We start from the raw sequence: 9,701 nt of genomic DNA on the forward strand, positions 1-9,701 counted from the left end.
AACAAAATATCAATGGACCTTTTCTATTACGCATAAATATATTATGTAAACGGAAAAGTGGAAATGTCTTTTACTAATAAAAACATGTACAAGATACATACTAAATGATATGCACTAGGGCATACTATTAACAATAAAATGTAGCATTATGACCTAGTTTAATCTCTAATTAGCCTCACACCAACTGAAGCAACATATTTCAACTTATGGCTATTTAAACTTGCTAGACTCATTGGTCCAGAATTTAGCAACTCAACCTACCTCAACTTATCTCAATTCCATTCATTAATTTTCAATTCTAAGCACACTAATTGATCAAAATTGAGCATTATACACATCAATTGGTTAACAATTTTCAAAAATCCCTAAATTCCTCCAAAACCCTAATCACTATGAACCCTAATTTTCCAATTGCCACAATTCATGCAATTCAAGTATACTAATTACTTACACCTAATCATTTAAGCTTAACGACATGTTTAATTCCATTAATTTCCATCAATTCCCAATTCTTCCTAGGCTGGCTGAAATTCTAGGATTCCCTTCTGAGCATGATTTTTTTTCAATTTTCTCAAGTTGATTCTATGTTTTCAACCTTATTTCTACAAATATAAACTAATTTAAATGTAGAGAGAGACTTACCTTATATGGAGCCTTTGAATCTTCAATTTTCTCTCCCAATTTCTTCAATTTCACCCTTTAATTCTTCTTATCAAGGCCCAATTTAGAGTTTTCTATGATTTATTGTTAGGGTTTATGGGAAGAGATCAAGCTTTTAAAGATTGAATTTGCTTGGAAATGGTGGAATTTAGAGAGATTATGAGAGAGAGAGAGGGACGACACTTTGATGGAGAAGAAGACCAATTTTTGTTTTCTTTTTAATTCTCATTTATCCCCTTTTTAAATTATCTAAAATCATTTAATTAAATTATAAATTTTTATTGTGTCATGCATACAACATCATGATGTCATAAAGCACTTTAATTTTTGAATTTTCTTTTCTTTTGTTCTTTTCTTCCATACACCCCTTCACTTTTAATCTATTTTTCATAATTTTAATTTCCTACATTTTAATAGACATTTAGGCTAATAGTCGCCTCTAAGGGTGAATTGACCAAATTTTCCCTTATCGGTCTGATCAGTTTTTCCAATAGCACTAGGTTGCTTCTGAAACTTTGATTCGATTATTTAAACTTGTTCTTTATTCTTTTCTATAGTTTTCACATTACCATTAGCTTCGCAATTATCCCTAGGCCTGAGTTGTCATGGAGTCCCATACAAAATTAGGGTAGCAACTGAGTTCGCAGTCACTTCCCGGTTCGGTCACCCATCTGCGGGACCTCAGCTCATTTAACCGATTATGCTTTGTTTTTCTTATTTCTATTTCACCTTCATATAATTTCTATTAATTTTTATTTATGGCTTTTCTAGGTGACATAAATATGGTTTTATACATTCTGACTGTCCGGACAGACACTAGTCACGGGAACAGTAGAATGCATAGACTACTTAATATCGGGGTTATATATATATATATATATATATATATATATATATATATATATATATATATATATATATATATATATATATATATATATATATTTAAAGCAAGTAGATTTTTTTATGGTGCTACTGCCGCGTGGCACTTATATTAAAAGTTTGATTGTGCTATCACATGGCGCTATCCATAAAAATATTTACTTGATAATTAATGGTTATTATCATTTATGCTAAATATTTAAGATCTTGATGATTAAATTTATCATTTAAAATTTATTATATTGTGGTTTTTTAATTAAAGATACAATGCAAGTCAATCTTTCTATGAAGAGTGTCGTGTGATAGCACCATGAAAAACTTTGATTGCTCTATAATTAGATAATCGTTGTAAAAGATATATATCTAATTATAAAATTTTTTTTCCATTGTGCTTTCATGCGTCACTCTCCATAAAAAGATTTGACTAACTTTATAATTAGTGGCTATTATCATTTATAATAAATATTAACAAAAACAAATTTTCTTTGTGCTATCACGTGTTACACTCCATAAAAAGATTTGACCTACTTTTGATGACATAGAAAAAGAAGTTGTGAATCCATGATAGATATATGTTGATATATATCCATATATAAATCAAGCAGAATTTTTTAATGGTGCTATCACGCGGCACTCTTTATAAAAAGTTTGATTGTGCTATCACACAGCACTATCCATAAAAAGCTTTACTTACTTTATAATTAGTAGTTATTATCATTTATACTAAATATTTAAGATATCTATGATTAAATTTGTCATTTAAAATTTATTATATTGTGGTTTTCTTAATTGAAGATATAATTAATATTGTTCTTTATGTAATGGTCAATTGTGTGTGTGTGTGTGTATTTATATAAAGCAAGTCAATCTTTTTATGGAGAGTGTCATGTGACAGTTGCTCTATAATTAGATAATTGTTGTATAAGATGTATATCTAAGTATAAAATAAAAACAAATTTTCATTTTGCTATTATTGTGTAAAATCCTACAAGTGCACGGATTGTTAACAAGTAATACAGTAGTGAGTGAGTATTGTTCCCATAAGGAACTCGGTGAGTACTAAACTAAACAGCAACTATAACTATCTAGACTACAAACTATAGTGATGAGAATTTAAAGTAAGTTATTATAAACTAATGAAATAGAAGAAAACTAAACAATTCAACTAAGGTAATCAATTAATAAAAGCAATTCTAGAATTAGGGGTTCACACTTCAACCTACTATAGATCTATTCTCATTCATTCAATAAATTGGAAAGTTGTTACTTTGAAGAAAATTAATCCTAAACTATCTTAAGTCCTCTCTCAAGACACTCAAGGTATATCTTAAATAACTTGAACCCTACTTTCGTATTGATCAATCTTAATTAAAAACCTTTAACATTTTTTATTAATTATAAACTCCACATATAATCTCAGTCGATCTCTAGGTCAAAAACCCTAAGTTCATTATCTTGATTTTCCAATATTAATCTTTACCTTTCAGTCCTTCAATTAACATATAAAATCATGACTAAGTGGATACCAACACATCGCAGAATAATTCTCCAAATTTATAAAATAAAATCAATGTGAATCCATAATAGAATTCAAAGTGTTATATCCCTAATCCTAGAATTAAGAAGACTACTCACTCATGGTGAGTTTAACAATCAACATAAAAATAAAATAATAATGACAAAACATATGAAGTAATGGAACAAAAAAATACAGATAGAAGATTCTGCAGCTTTAAACTTTTGAAACTTCAGCTGTAAATCTCTCCTAAGAATCTTAGTGCAAATCTTTTTAAATTATAGAAAATCTAAGGTAGAATGTAAAAGATGTGATCCCTAGCTTGTTCCTGACTTGTTGTATTTATATCTAGTAGAAAAAACCCTCAATTCGGAGTCTTAAAGACCTTAGAAGTTTGTCCTAGTCGAGCGAAATAGAGTTGAAGTCAAATTAGAGTTTGACTTGGGGTATTTTACATGACCTGTGCTTCATTACATGGGGCAGGCCGTATAACTTTCTGGAGCTCTTGAAGCTTTCATTATTTGGGTTGGTAGAAGGTTACACGAGCTAGGGACCATTACACGGGTCCTTTTACATAGCCCGTGCAATTACTCTCTTTCAGCATTCTTCCAATAAATAATTACACATGGTAAAGATGCCTAGTGCATGGCCTATCCTTTCCTCCTTAGTAAAAAATTTCTTCTTTTTGACTTTCCAATTTGTCCAAATGTGTTTTAGGCCTTGGGACTGTATGAAATCACTTGATAAAACATAGAAATTAAGAAATTAAGCTAGAATATCTCAAAATCATAAAAAGTAATAAAACTAACAAGAAATTATGCAATAGACTAACTAAATGCTCATAAAATGTAGTAAAATGCACCTTAACATACCTATACAATACCAGTGTATTAAATTCCCCCAAACTCAAACATTTGCTTGTCCTCAAGTAAATTAAAACTTAAAAACACATTAGGGTTATTTGCTTTCCTATAATTACAACCAAAAACTCAATTTTGCTTACAATTGAACTCTCAACAACCACATTCCAATTCCCTTCCTTTAAGGTATAAAAGAATTAATGAGTGCTTATTAGAAATCCATCTCCTTCATAAAGTGTCAACTAATCATTCCAATTATACGACTTTTAATAAGTTACAAAGAAATTGTCTTACTAAGATAGATTCAAGAAACAATCATTAACTTAAAATGCCTCTATCATGAATGATTATATATAAGATAAAGGAATATATCCACAACCCCATAGGCATATCTCCATCATTATGGCATGTACTTTTCAAAAGATCAAAAGGTCTTTTATGAGGTTGTAATGGGGTTATAGGGTGATAAATGTGGCTACCAAGGAAAAAAGGACTTAAGGAATGCAAAATATGAGAATAAACATCTTGTAAAAAGGTTAAAGCACACTAAATCTTGACTTTAGTCTTTGCACATGGAGAAAAGAAGCATTTTACAATTTTGAATCTTAATGCCAAGTATGCTTCTCTTTTGGTGTTTTAATAGGGACTTTTACATTTGAATTGACTTTTATTTATGCCTTTTATCCCATTTTGGTGGCTACCCCCAAACTCATTCTTTTTACTAGTTTGGAAGTGCACTTCTCTTTCTCTCTCTCTCTCTCTCTCTCTCTCTCTCTCTCTCTCTCTTTCTTTTTTTAGTTTTTTTTTATTTTTATTATAGCATACTTATGCTAAGTCTATATTTACTCCTTCCATCTTCTTACATCATACCTAGTGTGCTTTTCACTTCGCATTTTTACTTTTCTCATAAGGGTAGGATATGTGTTTGGGCTAAGAGTTAGGTTAATATTGTGCATTAGCAAAGAACATATAAAGGTAAAATATAGGCTCAAATTGGCTATAAAGGATAGTTCAAATTAAGGTTGGCTAAGGTTTTTAATGAGGTTAACAAACAAAGAATGCCTAAATCATCTCTTTCTTAAGTGCATACTAGGATTTTGCCTTAATTGAGCAAAGAAATCTGTTTTAGGGTTGGTGAGGCATACTAAGCTTGTTTTTATTTCTAGAATTTTCTCATAGTTTTGTAAGTTCAATGTGATAAACCAATAATTATGAATTAGTTTAATTAGTTTTACTCCACTTAAAAGATAGATTTTTCACAAGCAAGTCATTAAAACCTTTAGCCTATCCAGTATATTCAATCCATTAACCCATGAGAGAAGAATTGTTTGCTTAATTAAAGTTCTAGTCATATTTTTAAGGAAAGTTTGAAAAATTTTGAACAATTTTCAGAATTTTGATACATAAGTATAATAAAAGGCATGGAAAGGTAATGCAAATACAATTGCTAGAATTAGCTAAAATGCAAAAAATTGTAAGAATTGTATACACACCTCCAAACTCACACTTGACATTATCCTCAATGGCAATATAATATAATATGCAAGCTTTGAAAATTAGTAAGGCACAATGGATAGAATAAGCAAAGTATATGCATATATATCTAAGGAAATGTACTAATGGTTAACAAAATAGACTAGTGCTAGGCCTAGGCCTATACAAAATCCAAAATGTGTCCTAATCTAGTCATCCTAGTTTAAAATGTCTCTGAAGGTGAGGATGGCCCACTCTATTCCTATAACACCCCTTACCCGATCTATAGTGTAGTCAGGCAAGGAATGCTACATTCTGTGTCGGAGCACCTTCTGTTATTTTACTTTATTCATTATTAATTCTAATTCCATTTGATTTTAAAATTAAATATATTTAAGTGGAGAAACTGACGGAGTTTTTCCTGTTTTATTAAGATTTATCTTGTTTTATCAGTCACCTGCTTGAAATAATTTCTTATATAATCTCAATTCCATTTTCATCCATTCCATAATATCAAATCATAAAATCATTTCTCATTCATATTCATTTCCATAAAATTTATATATTCATCCATATCAAATTTCAAGTCATATTATACATGGAATTTACAAATTTTATTAATCTACATTATGTACAAATTAATTATACAAATCTTATAATTTACATTACAACTTAATGAATATTTACAATGTACAAAAATACACTAATATGGCTCGTGGGCCCTACCAAAATGCACTACTGGGGTGAGGTGACACACTGGGTACTAGTTGTAGATTCGGACTCTAAAATCCCAGTCTAATGTCTACTGGGCTTTTTCTCTAGTACCTACGAGTGGAAAACCAAAGCGATAAGCATTTCTATTTAGTGGTGCAATAATACAATGAAGATATAATATACAAATAAAAGTAATAATTTCATGGTTGTAATAACTATAAGGAAAATGCATATTTAATGAAGTATCGATTAGTTTAAAACTAAGTAAGATTTATACTATCAACTCTTTAACACCTTTGGAAACATTTATTTTATTGGGATCTTTCTTTTTCTTTATCTTGATATTCAATTTCCTTACTTTATTTCAACACATATTTAATCTCATTTATACTTTTCAATGCCCAAGTCACTTATAGTAGACTGACTGGATTGGATAAACGGGTATCACTAACACTGGACACACTTATGTCTCGGATCGTCATACGATGGGACACATAATGTCGATCAGGTATGCAATAGCATGGCTAAAAAGCCATAATAGCAATCGGGCATAAAGCCATACACATCATAATGCAACAGAATGACTAGAAGCCATAATTAATAGAATGGCATGAAAGCCATGATAACAAAATGGCACAAAGCCATATGTAGTATTGCTAAACACATCCCTTCTTGGTATGCTAATCTATCCAACCCATACACAATGTCTAGGCATACATGGGCAAATTAGTATAATTTTTTATTCATTATTCTCATTAATTTATCACATGTAATATTCTTTTCTCATGGTATCATCATTCCATTCATGGTGGTATTTCAACATTCTCACTTTTTATCATTTTGTATCATTTATTTATCATGATACTATCATTTCAATCATAGTGGGAACATAAGTCCCAATTACATATCACATGGCATTAATGCTTGTCATACCATTGCCATTAAGCACTATTCATTGTTCATAGCATTGTCATTCCATTCATGATGGGAACATAAGTCCCAATTACATATTCATATGATTTATGTGCTCCTCAAACAAATTATGTTGTGTACATATCACATTCTAAGTCTTTTTATGAAGATTTCATGAATTCCAGAATTTATGCTTTAACTTTTTCTAGCAATCTGGCCAAGATACAGAATCCTTTTGGCCATACTTCTTTCATGAAAGTTGTTTTGTTATGTCTTAACTTTAATTTCCTTTTTGAATCAATCATTTTGATGTTTTTATAGCTCTAGTTATAGTTAATTTGCCAAGTACTAGTCCAGTAACTAATACTATTCCAAAATAAGGTAGATTCTAGAACTTAGTTTTATCAAGCTATCTGGGCAAATTACAGTCATAATTTGGCTTAGTGTTCTTCATATGAGTTGTTCTCCTATGTCTCATGGTTACACAGGTTCAAGAATCACTAAATTTGAAGTTGTGTAGAGTAAATTATGGCTAATTAACCAACCCAGACTCCTAGATCTTGTAACTCCAGGATTTCAGTTTTCAAGTTTGTCTTACAATTAATATTTAAGGGCCTTACACCCAAAATTTGAGTAAGGTTTCTAAACCAAAGTTGTATTCCTATTTCTTAGGTTTTTAGATCATTTTGCTTCATCCAAATTGAGATTTTCTAGTGAAAGTTATGGTCTAATAGCTGTCTTGGGGTCAAATGGCAAAATGGTTCCAATGCAGGAATTTCCAGGTTGGGAATTTCTGAATTCTCCTAACAATTTCTCAAAGATGCCTTATGATCTGGGTTTTGGTCAAAACACAAAAATTGTAGTTCTATGTGTTATGACCATTTTAGTTTTGAAATCACTGCATTTTCAGTTTTGTAGCTCAAGTTATGGCATTTTTGCCACAATTGGTTAGATACCTAAAGTTTAGGATTTTCTAGGTTCAAGTTTTGTCCAGGCAGATTTGATGGACTAAACTTGCCTAGCAATTTGGTTGAGTTAGGGTCAAAACTAAGTTTTCTGATCTTCATAAAAAATATTCTCCTATCTCTCAAAATTCCATAGGATTAAGAATCAGATCATTTGGAGTTTTTTAGAGTGAGTTATGCTCAAATCACTAAACACTATTTATATGGTCATTTTTGCCCAGGTCAAGAATGCCAAATCCATATTCAAGCCTAATTTAGGGCAATTTGTGGTCAGTTTTGTGACACCCCTTACCCGTCTATAGTGTAGCCGAGTAAGATATGCCACGCATTGTGCCGGAGCACCAAATCATATTTTAATTCAATTTACCCTTTTTACTTATTTATTTACAATTTTTTATTAATCTAAATTTTTTCGCAAATTTTATAGAAAATCCGGTAGAGTGCTGGCTGTAAATTGGAAAAATAGTTCTTCTAAATCTGTTAAAAACACTTCTAATAACATTATCACATCATTCTCAGTCAACCACCAATATATTCTTAACAATTTCTCAATTGACTTCAGTATCTCAAAATTTAATTCAATTCATATTACAGACAACTCAATGAGAAATACTCACATTTATTACTGAACATAGTTCATAGATAATTACATCAAAAGCTAAATTACATGAATTTATAATATACATTACAGAAGTTTACAAAATACAAAATATCAAAATATCAAAAGTGGCCTAATGTCCTACCAAATGCACTATAATGTGAGGTGACTCTGAACTCCGTGTGTAGATCTGAAGGCTCACCCTGTATGAGGTCTGCTAGACTCCCCAGCTATGTCTCTAGTACCTACACTTGGCAAAAGCGACGTGCTAAGAAATTCTGCTTAGTGGTGACAATATAAAATAAAATAACTAAAATAAAGTAAATATACAGAATGTGTGTGTACATTTTTTTTTGTAGACTTAATTCCTGATGTTTATTGCAGTATTATTCGATTAAAGTTTGGTAAAATTTATTATCATTGCCCGAGTAACCCATACTAGTCGATTGGACAAGATAAACGGGTAAACTAGCACTGGGTACTAAGTATCTCGGACCATTACACCATTGGTCACATTGTGTCTCCCAGTGTACAACAGAACAGCTAATAAGCTGTAATAATTATCAGGGATGAAACCTAAATATAATATCTCAATCAACATAGCCAAAGGCTATTTTATCACAAAATGGCACATGAGGCCATAAAACTCAGAATGGCATGAAGCCATATGTAGTACTGCTAACAGAACCCTATTGGCATGCCAATCTATCCAAACCAATCTTGCTAGGTATACTAGGGCATATTACACTTTTAAGTTTCATAATTCTTGAAATTCAAGTTTTGGGTTACTATTCAATTCATTAGTCAACAAAATGTTGACTTTTACATGGACAATTGGTACATTGGTTTTAATACTCCCAACATACCACATTTTGCATTCTAAAATTGTTGATATTGGTTGCCAATACCATTTCTAAGCTTAATGTTAATTGTTGACAATTATCAGTTTTTAAGCATTGTGTTTACTATTCCATTAGTCATTTTTGCAGTGGAAATTTGGCAAAATGATCAACATGAAAGTTGTTCCTTATTTTGTCTAGTTACATTTCCTTTTTTGAATCACTCCATTTGGAGTTTTGTAGCTCAAGTTATGGCCCAAAAACCACAACTGACTAGATTAT

This window comes from Hevea brasiliensis, chromosome 10 (genome assembly GCF_030052815.1).
Source record: "Hevea brasiliensis isolate MT/VB/25A 57/8 chromosome 10, ASM3005281v1, whole genome shotgun sequence".
NCBI lineage: Eukaryota > Viridiplantae > Streptophyta > Magnoliopsida > Malpighiales > Euphorbiaceae > Hevea > Hevea brasiliensis.